Source organism: Loxodonta africana, chromosome 20 (genome assembly GCF_030014295.1).
Source record: "Loxodonta africana isolate mLoxAfr1 chromosome 20, mLoxAfr1.hap2, whole genome shotgun sequence".
Classification (NCBI taxonomy): domain Eukaryota; kingdom Metazoa; phylum Chordata; class Mammalia; order Proboscidea; family Elephantidae; genus Loxodonta; species Loxodonta africana.
The window spans coordinates 11970465-11985991 of NC_087361.1; the positions used below are offsets into that span (position 1 = coordinate 11970465).

At 42.3% G+C, this 15527-nt stretch overlaps 1 protein-coding gene across 3 annotated transcripts in view; it reads right to left on the reverse strand.

The window, feature by feature from the left end:
• NXPE3 (neurexophilin and PC-esterase domain family member 3) overlaps positions 1-15527 on the reverse strand; it is a 56742-nt gene that overhangs the window by 40276 nt on the left and 939 nt on the right. Inside the window, exon 2 of one of the 3 annotated variants that reach the window (XM_023559064.2) lies at positions 694-757. The exons of 1 other annotated variant lie outside the window; for it this stretch is intronic. The gene's annotated coding sequence lies outside the window, so the exon portion shown is untranslated. Of the gene's footprint in view, positions 1-693; positions 14815-15527 lie in introns of those variants that run through there. One more of the 3 variants, XM_010598614.3, reaches the window with a different exon arrangement.

The following is a 15527-nucleotide window of genomic DNA, read 5'->3' on the forward strand; positions in this document are numbered from 1 at the left end:
ATCACCTTGACATTCTCTGGAAATAAGGAGTTCCATTCCTCCGTAGGGATGAAGACAGGAAACAGCATTTGGGTTTTGAGGACTCCCTATCCTTTCCCCTCTTTAGCAGCCTGGAAGTCATCCTGATGTGGGGGAAGCAGGTGCTATTACCAGCTCCCCCACTATATGTGTGGTCCTGGTGGTCCCTCAGCTTAGTAACAAAGAGAAGAGACTCCTGCTCTGGAGATGTGGGGGACGAAAGTGAAGCTTGCAGGGTGGCCAACAGTACACCCAAATCTATTGTCAGAGCTGCTAGAAGCAGGGCTTCAGAGCTGCCACTCCTAACAGTCACTGTTCTCCCATGTATTGAATCAAAATGCTTCCCACAGCTGTTATTCTGATAAAGGTAAAAAAGGAGGTGCTAGTATTTTGTTTCCAGTGAGGCTTTCCATGGTTGTAGGAGTGGAAAGGGGTGCATAATCACGGTGTACAGTATCACAGAATGCCTTAGCTGCACTAGCCTTCCCTCAGCGTTGGGTTCAGCCTGCCAAGCACCCTCCCTTCACTCCTCTCCATCTATGTGAAACATTCCAGTCCCAGAAGGAACAGGTCAGCTCTTCCCTAGCCCAGCTGCATAACGCACACAAGGCTGTACTGCTGTACTCTTCCAACATGCTCTCTCTGCTCTGTTCCTAGAATTCCCATAGCACTTACCATTTTCACCTCTCAGATGATCTCTGTATTTGTATATATTTCTTGTCTCCCAAACTGGACTGTACTAATTACATAAAAAAAAAAAACAGAAACCACGTATCAGAGAATAAGCAACCTACTGATAACAATTTATCATCCTCTTTTGACTCCTAGCTATACTTAGCTTTTCACATGTGTGGAATAAAGTACCTAGTTTTATGCTAAATAAGGTGACCTTTGTCCTTGGCTCCAGAAAAATAACCTTTGTAGTAATAAGGGTGCCTTGCTCTGGGACTTCCAGGCTACACCTGAGAATCTGTGCTGGTGAGTGGGGGCTGGCCAGACCAGAAGATGCCCCTAGGAGGCCGATATCAACTATCCTCAGGAGGCATGGTTTAGCCTATCATGCAGGACTGGCCAATAAAAGCCCTGAACATGAAGGCTCAGAGAGCTTCCTGGTTGATGAGAACATCTGCTCTAAGGAGGGTACTGTATCCCTTGGAACATGGAAGCTTGCACTGGGAACCCTCCCAGACCTCGGCCTACGCATCTCTTCATTTGTATCCTTTTTGGCTACAATAAATCTGTAGTCGTACACACAGCATACTCTCTGTGAGTTCTGTGAGCTGTTCCAGCAAATTATTGAACCCAAAGTGGCAGTGGGAGCCAGCAGGTCAGAAAGTGAGGGTGTCATGTGGACTCCCAAGCTTGCAGCTGGTATCCTGAAAAGGGGTAGTGAGAAACCAGTCCCAAATATGTGGCCAGCCAGTCAGAAGGTTGGAATGTCATGTGGACTCGCCAAATTTGCAGCTGGCATCTGCCTATTTAGCAGTCTGAAGAACTGGGTCCTTTTAACTCGTGAGCCCTGACCTAACTCCAGGTGGCTAGGGTCAGAGAAAGTGTCGTGGGCACAGCTGGCGATGAGAATGGAGAAGTGAGAAAGTGAGGACTAGATCAATCTCCACATCTTGAGGACTGGATTCATGTTGGTCCTTACCACACAACATGGTATGCAGGGATTCAACAGTTCATGAAACAAGTAATTATGCAGGGCTACTCTGTACAGGGTACTGGACAAAGTGCCAGAAATTTCCCCTTAAAAAGCTTACACTCATATTAGGCAAGGAGTAGATCTCCTTCTTAAATTCAAGAGGAATAAATCCACCACTACTGGTCACCTCTGCAGGTTTGCCAGGCACCACTATAAAAGACAGCACTATCTCAAAACCCCCAACACCCACCTAGCCATCCTGAAATGCCTGTAAATTCTGGGAAAGAAATGACTGTAAAACAGTGGAAAAAGCTATCGCCAGGGCCCCCAACACTGCTGTAGAAACCTATGATGGTTAAGATTGTGTCAAATGAGCTGAGCCATGATTCTCAGATTTTATATGTGATCACCTACATGATGGAATCTGTTGTGAGTAGCCAATCAGTTGAGAGGGAGCTTTTTTGGGCGTGTAGCCTACATCCAAATATAAGTGGACATTCTGGCTTTTGCCTGCTCTGGGTCCTGCAGCTGCCTCCTGCTCATCTAACCTCCGGTTCTTGGGACTTGAGCTAGCAGCTTACCAGCCGATCTTGGGATTGGTCAATCTTTACAGCCTATGAGCAAGACTCCTGGTCTCCAACCTGCTGATCTTGGGCTCACCATCCCCTGCAGCTACGTGATTCAGAAGAAGCCTTGGGATCGTGCCCGCCAACCTTGGGATTTGTAGATCTTCACAACCTTTGAGCAAAAGCCCTACTCGCCGACCTGCCAATCTTGGGTTTACCAGCCCCTGTGGCTACATGAATCAGAAGAAGCCTCTATCCTAATGCACGGACTCGAGACATTCCTGCCTCTACAATCACATAAGCTGTTTCCTTGATACAAATCTCTCTCTATATGTATTTACACACTTTACTGGTTTTGTTTCTCTAGAGAACCCAGCCTAAGACAAAACCCTTCTCAAAGAGTTGGTCATAAAAATCATGGTTTCTCTGATAGCGAATGAGGAAGAAGACAAAAGATGATGTTCTCCGGGAATTTAGCCACAGCACGTAGCTGTGTAGACGTTGGCAGTGTGGAGGATGTCAGTGTGATTCAGAAGCAGTCAGTAGCAGCACATAAGTCAGTGGCCAAGGTGTCAAAAGATGGCAAGGGCAACAGACTCCAAAGTAAAGGAACTACAGGGCTTATAAGCAGCAATGAAAAGAGATAAGAAGCCACTCATGGCCAGGCACTCCTACTGAAATCATTATGGAAGGTCATGCCAGGAAAAAACCTTATGTCCTGCTACAAGCAAGCAGGGCGCTGACATTTGAGACCCATTCATTCACATTAAAAAGATGCAGCCTGAACTAGGACCATAGTTTCATGCAGTATCTCAGTCAATTGGCATAATATAGTTCATAAAGTTAAGGTCTACATCCTAGGCATACTCTTGCAAGTAACCATCTAAGATAAAACTATTAGTTTCTACTTGTTTGGAGCAAAAGAGAAAGAAGGAAACCAATGACTCAAAGAAGAAACTAGTCCCCAGGACAAACAGTCTACGTGAGTCACGGCTTCATCCACGCCAAGACTTAAAGAACTAGATGGTGCCTGGCTACCACTACTAACCATTCTTATCAGGGCTACAATAGATAGACCCTGATAGAATGGAAGAAAATGTGGAATAGAACCTTAAATTCTTTTAAAAAATAAAATAAAACAGACCTACTGGACTGGTTGAGGCTGGAGGACTCCCCGAGACTATCGCCCTGAAATACTCTTCAAACCTTGAACCAAAACTAACCCCTGAGGTCACCCTGTAGCTAAATAACAAATTGGCTTAAAAATAATGAATGACACCTGTAAGTGCTGTGCTCCTCTGAAAATTCACCTGTATGAGACTAAACAGGCAACAATCACTTTAAAACAAAAATGAGAATGTAAGGGGGCAGGGCAGCTATATTTATGAAAATGAAACAACCAGAACGGAAATAATGTTAAGCATTGTGAAGAATGTAACCAATGTCACTGAACAACTTGTATAGAAATTGTTGAATGGGAACCTAAACTGCTGTGTAAACCTTCACCAAAAACACAATAAAATATTACTAAAAAAAAAAAAAATAGATGTAGCCTGAGGTACAGCAGATAGACCTCTCTTTGAAAAGACATACACCAAAACATTATTAGTGGTCACGTCTGGGCAGCTTTTGTTTTTCTCCTTTCACCTAGGTACTCTATTTTACATGTGGATATTTATATACACAGCACACACACATATGTGTATGCATTTGCCTACAGAAAACCTATACATGACCACCCATGTATATATACACATATAAGCATACTTAACTACCTATGTAACCACACACACATTTTTTTGGTTATTACTGTTGCTGCAAAAGTATATATGTCGTGGCTTTTACCAAAATCGTCCCTCATTCTTATGTACTTCTTAGCGTCATCTTTTACCTTGGACAAGTTATACTTACTTCACCCTTATATGGTATTGCCTTACTCATCACCAAAACTAACAAGTGTCTGTCTAGAGTGTGATTCTCCCTTCCTCTTCCTCCCATCCCTAGTAACCACCCAAGAATGTCGCTTTCTGTATGCACATCTATTCTTGTCTTATGATTGGCTTATTTTACTCAGCATAATGACCTCCAGATTCATCTATGTTACAGTATGCTTTGAGAACTCATCATTATTCATTACGGCTGCATAGTATTTCACTGTGTGTATGTACCATAGTTTATCCATTCATCTGTTGATGGGCAGTTAGGTTGTTTCCATCTTTTTGCTATTGTAAATAATGCTGCAATGACCATAGGTGTGCATGTATCTGTTCATGTCAGCAGTTTTAGTTCTCTAGGATATATACCTAGGAGTGGGATTGCTGGATCATAGAGTATTTCTATGTCTAGCTTTTTGAGGAAGCGCCATATGGTTTTCCATAGTGGATGAACCAATTTACAATCCCACCAAGAGTGGAGCAGCTCTCCAATCTCCTCACAACTTTGTCAGCATTTATTGTTTTCTGTCTTTTGGTCAATGCCATTTTTGTAGGAGTGAGATGCTATCTCATTGTAGTTTTGATTTGCATCTCTCTGATGGCTAATGATCACAAGCATCTTTTCGTGTGCTTATTGGCCACTGAATGTCCTCTTTGGTGAAGTGTGCGTTCATGTCCTTTGCCTATTTTTTAATTGAGTTGCTTGTCTTTCTGCTGTTGAGTTGAAGTTTTCTATATATTTTAGAGATTAGACCCTTATCAGATATATCATTCGCAAAGCTTTCTTCCCAGTCTGTAGGTTCTCTTTTTATTCTTTTGGTAAGGTCTTTTAATGAGCATAAGCATTTAATTTTTAGGTGGTCCCTGTTATCTACCTTATCTTCTATTGCTCATGTATTCATAGTTGTGTTTGGTAATCTACTACTGAAAAAAATTAGGTCTCATAGTTTTGTCACTATATTATTTCCCAGGAGTGTTACAGTTTTGGCTTTAAGTCTTTGATCCATTTGGAATTAGTTTTTACATATGGTGTTAGGTATGGATCCTGTTTCGTTTTTCTGCAATCAAATATTCAGTTTTGCCAGCGCCATTTGTTAAAGAGACTGCCTCTTCACCATAGAATGGACTTTGACCCCTTGCTGAAAATCAGCTGCCCATGTGGTTGTTGTCAGTTCTGACTCATAGCAACTCTATGTACCACAAAACGAAACACTGCCCAGTCCTGCGCCTTCCTTACAATCGTTGTTATGCTTGAGCCCATTGTTGCAGTCATTGTGTCAATCCATCTCGTTGAGGGTCTTCCTCTTTTCCACTGCCCATAGAAGGATAGATTTATTTCTGAATTCTCAATTCTATTCCACTGGTCTGTGTGTCTGTCATTGAACCAGTACCAAGTTGATTTTATGACTGTGGCTGTATAGGATGTTTTGAGATCAAGGGGTGTTATGGATTGAACTGTGTCCCCCAAAAATGTGTGTCAACTTGGCTAGGCCTTCCCAGTATTGTGTGATTGTCATCTGATGTGATTTTCCTACCTGTTGTAAATCCTACCTCTATGATGTTAATGAGGCAGATTAGAGGCAGTTACATTGATAAGCCAGAATGCTCCTTAGAAGCAAAGAAGGCAAGACTTTGTCTTACAGACTTTGGACATGTTATCTCAAGCGACCAATCCCTGGAGGACATCATGCTTGGTAAAGTAGAGGGTCAGCAAAAAAGAGGAAGACCCTCAACAAGATGGACTGACACAGTGGCTGCAACAATGGGCTCAAGCGTAACGATGACTGTGAGGATGGCGCAGAACCGGGCAATGTTTCATTCTGTCATACACAGGGTTGCTATGAGTCAGAACCAACTGACAGCACCTAACAACAGCAACGTGTTAATGAGGCAGGACTCAATCTATAAGATTAGGTTGTATCTTGAATCAATCTCTTTTGAGATATAAAAGAAGTGAGAAGAGAGGCAGGGGGACCAAGAATGAAGAACCAGGAGGGGAGCATGTTCTTTGGACCCAGGGTCCCTACATTGAGAAGTTCCAAGACCAGGGGAATACTGATGACAAGGACCTTCCCCCAGAGCTGACAGATAAAGGCCTCCCCTGGAGACAGCACCCTGAATTCAGACTTCTAGCCTCCTAGACTGTGAGGGAATAAATTTCTCTTTGTTAAAGCCATCCACCTGTGGTATTTCTGGTATAGCTGCACTAGATAACTAGGACAGGGAGTGTGAGGCCTCCTACTTTGTTGTCCTTCTTCAATATTGCTGTAGCTATTCAGGGTCTCTTTCCTTTCCATATAAAAAAAATTTTTTTTTTTTTTTTATAAAGTCATGCTTTATTTTTATGTTCAAAGGAGATGCAAAAAATAAAATGCATGGTCCGTCGCGCATTTGGAACCAAGTGTTTGTTGGGGCTGTTTTGCCAAATTTTGAATTAGACTACTCCCAAGTAGTAGTGGGATATGTACTGGCCGATGTAACTTCTTCACGGCCTGTGGCTAACAAACCCAGGCTGGCATTAGTTACCTGACTTCCTGCCCTCATCCGCAGAGAGTTCCTAAGTGGCTGTTTACGTTACTGAAAACGTTATCCACGTAAACTTAATTGTACTCATTAGAGCAAGTGTCTGGAATTTTAATTCATAAAATATGGTTCCCTATGTAAAAGAACGTGACGCCCTGGTGGCACAGTGGTTAAGAGCTTGGCTGCTAACCAAAAAGGTTGGTAGTTTGAATCCAGCAGCCATTCCTCGGACACCCTATGGGGCAGTTCTACTCTGTCCTAGAGGGTGGCTATGAGTCAGAATCAACTCAACCACAAATGGGTTTTATGTAAAAGAGCAGTACATCAACAGGGAACTGCCAGAAACTCAAGCTGGATTCATAAGGGGACATGGAACAAGGGAGGTCATTGCTGACATCAGATGGATCAAGACTCAAGACAGAAAACACCAGAAAGATGTTAACCTGTGTTTTATTGGCTATGTAAAGGCATTCAACTGCATGGATTATAACAAATTATGGCTAATATTGTGAAGAATGGGAATTCCAGAACTTTTAATTGTCCTCATGGGGAACCTGTACATAGACCAAGAGGCAGTCATTCGAACAGAACGAGGAAACACTGATTGGTTTAAAGTCAAGAAAGGTGTGCGTCAGGGTTGTATCTTTTCACCACATTTATTCAGTCTGTATGTTGAGCAAATAAACCAAGACTATATGAAGAAAAACAATGTATCAGGATTGGAGGAAGGTTCATTAACAACCTGCCATATGCAGGTGACATAGTATTATTTGCTGAAAGTCAAGAGGACTTGAAGTACTTAGTGATGAGGATCAAAGACCACAGCCTTTAGTATGAATTAACATAAAAAAACCTCAACATAAAAAAAACAAATATCCTCACAACTCGACCAATAAACAACATCATGACAAATGGAGAAAATGCTGAAGTTGTAAAGGATTTCATTATACTTGGATCCACAATCAACACCCATGGAAGCAACAGTCAAGAAATCAAACAATGTATTGCATGGGGCATATCTGCTGCAAAAGACCTCTTTAAAGTGTTAAAAAGCAAAGATGTCACTTTAAGGACTAAGGTGGTCCTGACCCAAGCCATGGTGTTTTCAATCGCCTCATATGCACATGAAAGCGAGACAGTGAATAAAGAAGACTAAAGAAGAATTGTTACAGTGTTGGTGAAAAATACTGAATATACCATCAACTGCCTGAACAACAAACAAATCTGTCTTGGAGGAAGTACAGCCAGAATGCTCATGAGAAGCAAGGATGGCAAAACTTCATCTCACATACTTTGGACATGTTATCAGAAGAGACCAGTCCTGGAGAAGACATCATGCTTGGCAGAGAGTCAGCAAAACAGAGGAAGACCCTCAACAAGACAGACTGATACAGTGGCTGCAACACTGGGCTCAAGCATAACAACCATGTGAGAATGGGGCAGGACCAGGCAATGTTCGGTTCTGTTGTACCGTAGGGTCACTTTGAGTTGGAACCGACTCAATAGCACCTAACAACAACATGTAAAAGAAAGTTAAAAAGTGCCAGAAATTCAAGTCAGATTCAGAAGAGGATGTGGAACTAAGGATATCATTGCTGATGTCAGATGGACTTGGCTGAAAGCAGAGAATGCCATAAAAGTGTTTACCTGTGTTTTATTGACTATGCAAATACATTCGACTGTGTGGATAACAAACTATGGATAACATTGCAAAGAACAGGAATTCTAGAACACTTCATTGTGCTCATGGGAACCTGTACAAAGATGAAGAGTTAGTTGTTCGAACAAAACAAGGGGATCCTGCGTAATTTAAAATCAGAAAAGTTGTGCATCGGGGTTGTATCTTTTCACCATACTTAGTCAATCTGTATGCTGAGCAAATAATCCGAGAAACGGATGAAGATCAAAGGCTATAACCTTTAATATGAATTACGCTGACATCACAGAACATGGCAGGGTAAAAAATCCTGACCTGTCACCATCGAGTCGATTCTGACTCACAGGCGAGCAGGGCGCTGGAAGAATCAGCCTTTCCACTGAAACAGCCATAAACTGGCAGAGATCTACAGAGTCAGCTCTTTTAGAACTCTGGAGTCTAATCTGAAATTTACAGGAACAAGAGGACTGCTTAATGAAGAAAACAGGACCTGAATTTTGAATTAAAGGAAATCTCTGTCAGGTGCCTGGCTGGCTACTGAGATAATGGGACTCTACTGGCCACACACTCTAAGGAATACAGCCTTTGCAAAAATACTTTGGAAATGCCACTAAATTAACAACTAACCCATCAAGATCCAACAAAAGCAAACCCCAGGGAAAGAGGAGAATCTGATTTCCAGAGTTACCACAGTATACTATTCAAAATGCCCCGTTTTCAATGGAGAGTTACCAGGCATGCAAAGAATCAGGAATGAATGGCCCATACACAGAAAAGAAGGAAATCTACACAAACGGACCCTAGTTTTCAAGGAAGAGTTACGAGGCATCCAAAGACTCAGGAGAGGGCGGCCCACTCACAGAAAAAAAAAAATACATCTACAGAAACTGACCCTGGCAGGGGCCAGCTATCAAATACAGAATGGGGTCAGAATATGGAATATGGTCAGACAAAGTCTGGAGACTAGCTATTGTAAATATGCTCAAGGAGATACGGAAAAGCTTGAAAGAGTGGAAAGCTTGGCTAAATGACTAAAGGAAACCAAAAATACATTGAATGAAAATTATGAGCTCATCAATAAGGAATAGATATTATAGAAAGAAAACACGTAGAAATTCTGGAGATGAAGGGTAGACTAATTGAAACAAATGATTCACTACAGAGGTCCACTAGACATGCAGAAGAAAGATCTTTCCAGCTGAGGCTGTGACGAAACCCATCTCCCTCCCATCACCACCACCATGACCACAGAAGCATCTTCGTGAAGCCCTCCCCAACTCTTCTTTTTGTTTCCAATGATGTTGGTAGAAAGTCAAGGGGAGGTTAGGAGGTGCCTCCTTCTTTCTGTTATTATGAGCACTGTTTTGGCAATCAGAAGATACAAATTCAGTGCTCCTACTCCTTTACCTTTAAAGCTATGATGCAAGTTATTCCTCCTTTGTATAGGGGAACAATGGGTATTCTCTGAAGGAGCTCGGAGTTACAGCCAAGTTTACCAGAACATAAGCTAGAAAACATACACGAAGAGAATGAAAAGGCTAACGACAGACTGGGAGAAAATATATGCAAAACACGTATCTGTGAAAGGACTTGTGTCCAAGATATACAAAGAACTCTTAAAAACTTCACAATAAGAAAACAAAGAACCCAATTACAAAATGGGCAAAAGATCTGAACGGACATCTGACCAAAGAAGACACACAGATGGCAAATAAGTATAAGAAAAAATGCTCAACGTCATGTTATTAGGGAATTGAAAATTAAAACAACGAGATATTCCTACACAGCTATTAGAATGGCTAAAATCCAAAACACTGACAACAGCAAACACCGGTGAAGATGCAGAACAGGAACCCTCATTCATTGCTGGTGGGAATGTAAAATGGTACAGCCTCTTTGGAAGAGTCTGGCAGTTTCTTACAAAGCTAAACACAGGCTTACCATACAATCCAGCAATCCTACACCTAAATATTTACCCAAATGAGTTGAAAACTTATGTCTACACAAAAACCTGCACAAGAATGTTTATAGCAACTTTATTCATAATTTCCAACACTTGGAAGCAATCCAGATGCCCTTCAATGAGTGACTAGATGAACTGTGGTACACCTATACAATGGAGTATTTTTCAGCAGTAAAGATAAATGAGTTACGAAGCTACAAAAAGAGAGGGCTGAATCTTAAATGCATAGTGCTAAGTGAAAGAAGCCAGCCTGAAATAGCTATACACTATATGATTCCGACGGCACTGGGTTTTGGGTTTATTTGATTCCAACTATATGGCACTGTGGCATAGATAATACTATAGTAAAAAGATTAGTTGTTGCCAGAATAAAAAAAACTATACAAATTTATTTTATGTAGGTGTCTTAGTCGTCTAGTGCTGCTGTAACAGAAATACCATGAGTGGATGGCTTTAACAAAGAGTTTATTTTCTCACAGTAAAGTAGACTAAAAGTCCAAATTCAGGGTGTCAGCTCCAGGGGAAGGTTTTCTCTCTCCACTGGCCTTCTCATCAATCTTCCCTGGGACTAGGAGCTTTTTTGTGCAGGAACCCCGTGTCCAAAGGACATGCTCTGCTCCTGGTGCTGCTTTCTTAGTGGTATGAGGTCCTCCCGTCTCTCTGCTCCCTCCTCTCTTTAATATCTCAAGAGATTGCCTCAAGACACAATCCCATCTTGTAGGTTGAGTCCTGCCTCACTAACACAACTGCCGCCCATCCTCCCTCATTAACATCGTAGAGGCAGGATTTACAACATATAGGAAAATCATACAATACCAGGAATCATGGCCCAGTCAATTTGATACACACATTTTTGGGGGGACATAGTTCAATCTATGACAGTAAGTAAGTAGATGAATAGATAAACAGATGAAACACAGTGCCTTTTTAGGGCAGTGAAAATATTCTGCATGATACTGTAACTGTAATGGTAGATACATGATATAATGCATGTGTCAAAACCCAAAGAATTGTCAACCCTAATGTAAACTTGGACTTTAGTTAATAATGTATCAATATTTGTTCATCAACTGTAGCGAGTGCAGCACAGGAGTGCAAGTTCTGCGTGGTAACTGTAATGATGGATATGATACCTGACATCATGCATTTGTCAAAACCCACAGAAGTCAAACTCAAAGAGTGGACCCTAGCGTGAACGATGAACTTTAGTTAATAATAATGTATTGATACGGGTTCATCAATTCTAACAAGAGTAGGACACTAATCCAAGATATTAATAATATCTGTGAAGAGGGGAGAGAGCATATTAGAGCTCTGTGCTGTCTGTGCAATATTTCTGTAAACCTAAAACTTCTCTAAAAAATAAAGTCTGTTAAAAAAAAAAAATCCTCACGACTGGACCAATAAGCAACATCATGATAAACAGAAAAAGCCTTAAGTTGTCAAGGATTTCATCTTACTTGAATCCACAATCAACGCCCGTTGAAGAAGCAAATCTAATGCAAAACACCTCTTTAAAGTGCTAAAAAGCAAAGATGTCACCTTGAAGACTAAGGTGCGCCTTCCCAAGCCATGGTGTTTTCAATCACCTCATATGCAATGTGAAAGCTGGACAATGAATAAAGAAGGCCAAAGAAGAATTGATGCAATTGAATTATAGTGTTGATGAAGACTACTGAATATACCATGGATTGCCAGAAGAATGAACAAATCTGTCTTAGGAAGTACAGCCAGAATGCGAGGATGGCAAGACCTTATCTCGCATACTTTGGACATGTTATCAGGAGGGACCAGTCACTGGAGAACAACATCATGCTTGGTAAAGTAGAGGGCAAGTGAAAAAGAGGAAGACCCTCAATGAGGTGGACTGATACAGTGGCTGCAATAAGGGGCTCAAACAGCAACAATCATGAGGATGGCACAAGACCAGGCAGTGTTTCATTCTGTTGTACACAGGGCCGCTATGAGTTTGAACCAACTCAAAAGTACTTAACAACAATGTAAAAGACACAAGGCCTTGGGTGGTGCAAACAGTTATGCACTTGGCCACTAACAGTAAGGTTGGAGATTCTAATCCACCCAGGCGCACCTCGGAAGAAAGGCCTAAAGATCACACCATTTAAAAACCCTATGGAGCACAGTTTTACTCTGAAACACATGGGGTCACCATGAGTTGGAACTGACTCTGTGGCAACTAGTTATTTGGGGCTTTTGTTTTTCTTGTGTAAAAGACAAAAGTAGATTTACATGGAGTGTGTCCAAACTTAGTTTACGTTCAGACTTTCCAAGAGCAGCTATATTTCATAGGTGCTAAGTAAGACCTTGAAACTAAACAGAGGAGGGTGTAGAGAGAGAAGAACTAGAGACCCATCCAAGCCCATGCCAATGGTGGGTCAACTAAATAGGGCCATCCTGTTATATAAATGAGTCAAAGATAACCTCTGGTTAAAGCGATCTTTGGAACCTGTCTCTTTATCTGTATATTGACCCCAAACTGTTTACTTCTTCAGAATGGCAAGCTAAAGCCTGTTTAAAAAAAAAAAAAAAAACCCCACTGGCACTAAACTCAAATGTGTACAAAACAACTGTTTTAAAAATAGCCCAAATAAGCAAATTTTTAGCCACTGACAGCTTGCCTGCTTTACAAACCTACAGAAACTACCCCAACACCTGGTAGCCCTTGACAAACAAAATAAAAGGCTATAGTTACCAGGGCTCTAGATGCTGCTGCCTTTGCAATTCTCTGACTCAGAGACTCGCCAGTTTGCTGGAGGATGACATCATGCAAGCCTTCCCCTCTCCCTTCTCCTCTTCTCTAGGTTTTTCATGTCCACTTCCAGTTCTGGTGGCTCCCTGTGCCACTTGCCTCTGGAAGGCCTCCTGCTGTGGAGAACCACACCCTGCATGCAGCTGTCAATGCACTGGCCCCAGCAAATAGCTTGTTGTGCATCACTGCTATCTCAGGGTCATAGCTTTTCCTTGATCGGCCCTGAATTCCCTCAAACTCACTACACAACTCTTGGATAAAGGTGAAGCAGGGACACTGGCCTGAAGGGCTGTTTCCTGCAGATTCCATTTCTCCTTCGGGAATAGCCACCTCATGTGCCCAAAGTGCTGACTCACCTAAGCCTTCCCTTGCCCTTCTCCCAAAGCTGGGCCCCATGTTTTCACGGAGATTACGGGGGCTGGGGGGCACAGTGGGAAGAGAAGTAATCAAGCAAATCTGTTAAATAAGCCACTGGTAGCAAATGCTATAAGAAAAAAAGGTGGGGGGGGGCATGCTGAGAGGCTGTGGTTCTCAACCCTGAACACACAGTAAATACTAGCCAAGAAGCTTTTAAAAATACTATGACGGCAAAGGGTTTGCTTTTTGTTTTTGGATGCCTGGCTTAGACACAACCAAACACCTCACAGGATGAAGTTCCTAGGCTAGAAGACAAAGGACCATAGACTCGGGGGACATCTATGTCAACTGACACAACATAAAGACAGTGTTCTGCATCCTACCTCAGTAAGTAGCATCTGGGGTCTTAAAAGCTTGTGAGCGGCTGTCTAAGGTATAACTGTTGGTCTCCTCCCGTCTGGGATGAGGGAGAGTGAAGGAGGCTAAAGACTCAAGGGAGCAATCAGTCCAAAGGCATAATGGGCCACATGAACCATAGCCTACAGAACCCCAAGACTAGAAGAACTGGATGGTGCCTGGATGCTACCAAAACCAACTGCTCTGACTGGGATCATGAGACAGGGTCCTGGACAGAGTGGGAGAAAATTGTAGCACAAAAAATCAAATTCACAAAAAAGACCAGGCTTGCTGGTCTGACAGAGACTGGAGGAACTACCAAGACTATAGCCCTAAGACACTCTGCTGACCCTCATTCCCAGTACCACCTCTCACCCAAACCATAGACAAGCACGTAAGATAAACAATAACACCCGAGAGGAACGTACTCTTTAGAACAATCACTTTTAAGAGATCAAATGGGCATTACCTGCCCTAAAGCAAAGAGGAGAAGGCAGGAAGTGGTAGAAAATCAGGACAAAAGAAAATGAGGAAACCAGGGCGGAAATGGGGAGAGTGCTGACACATTGTGGGGAATGAAACCAAGGTCATGAAATACTTTATGTACAAACTACCGAATGAGAAGCTAATTTGCTCTGTAAACTTTCACCTAAAGCACAATTAAAAAAAAAAACTATACTTGCATCCCACCATACCAATTAAATCAGAATCTGTGAGAGTAGGCCCCAAGAGACAGCTTTTTAAAAAGATCATGTAACCGACAGGGTTAAAACGCTCTCCCTAAATTGTCACCAAAGAAGAGACTAGAAGGGCTGACTCATTAGGGGGAGAGCAAGTGGGAGTACGGAGTAAGATGTATATAAACTTATATGTGACAGACTGACTTGATTTGTAAACGTTCACCTGAAGCTCAATAAAAGTTAATAAATAAATAAATAAAAACCAAAACGCTCTCCCTTTTCAAATGTAACCCACTGGGTTAAACTATCATCCCCCCCGCCCCCCAGCCCCCGCAACCAGGCTCTTTGAGCTCCTGGTAAGATCTCTTGTAACAACTCATCTTACTGCTTCTCTGCTCCAGGCCACTTCACTACTAATCAACTGCCCTGCCCTCCCATTCGGACATAGGCAATAAGCCGCAAAGCTGGCCTAAGACAAACTTCATTTATCATACCCCCCTACCCCAGCAGCCGTATTGCATCCCCACTGCACACCCATACATGTTAATTAGTTCCCGAAATTGCCTATTTCCAGAAACCTCATGAATTATGCATAAATTCCCTATCCCAAACCCTGTAACTGCCCTAAAATCCTCAGCTTCGGGGTCTCCCAGCTCCTTGCCCGACAGGCTTGCAATAAAGTCCATTTTCTATTTCTCAGAGGCCTGGTGCCTCTCAATTGACTCAAGAGGGTCGCATAGGCAGGACCCATTCCCCTCGGATTACGATTATGATATACAGCCAGGTAGGCCAACCACCAGTAGAGCAGAAGAGGGTGTTACCTGTATCAGTTGGTCAGGGATGGCCTCTTTGAAATGATGATTAAATTGCAACTTACATTGTTCCATCGGGACAAGCGCGTTCACGGGCAATGAGGCCGGCCAACCCCACTTCAGGGATCTATCCCTTCGTGTCCTTTCTCAATAACAAATAAGGTTACTTTATCAGCTCAAAGAGACTGTGAGAATTACAGGGATGAAGA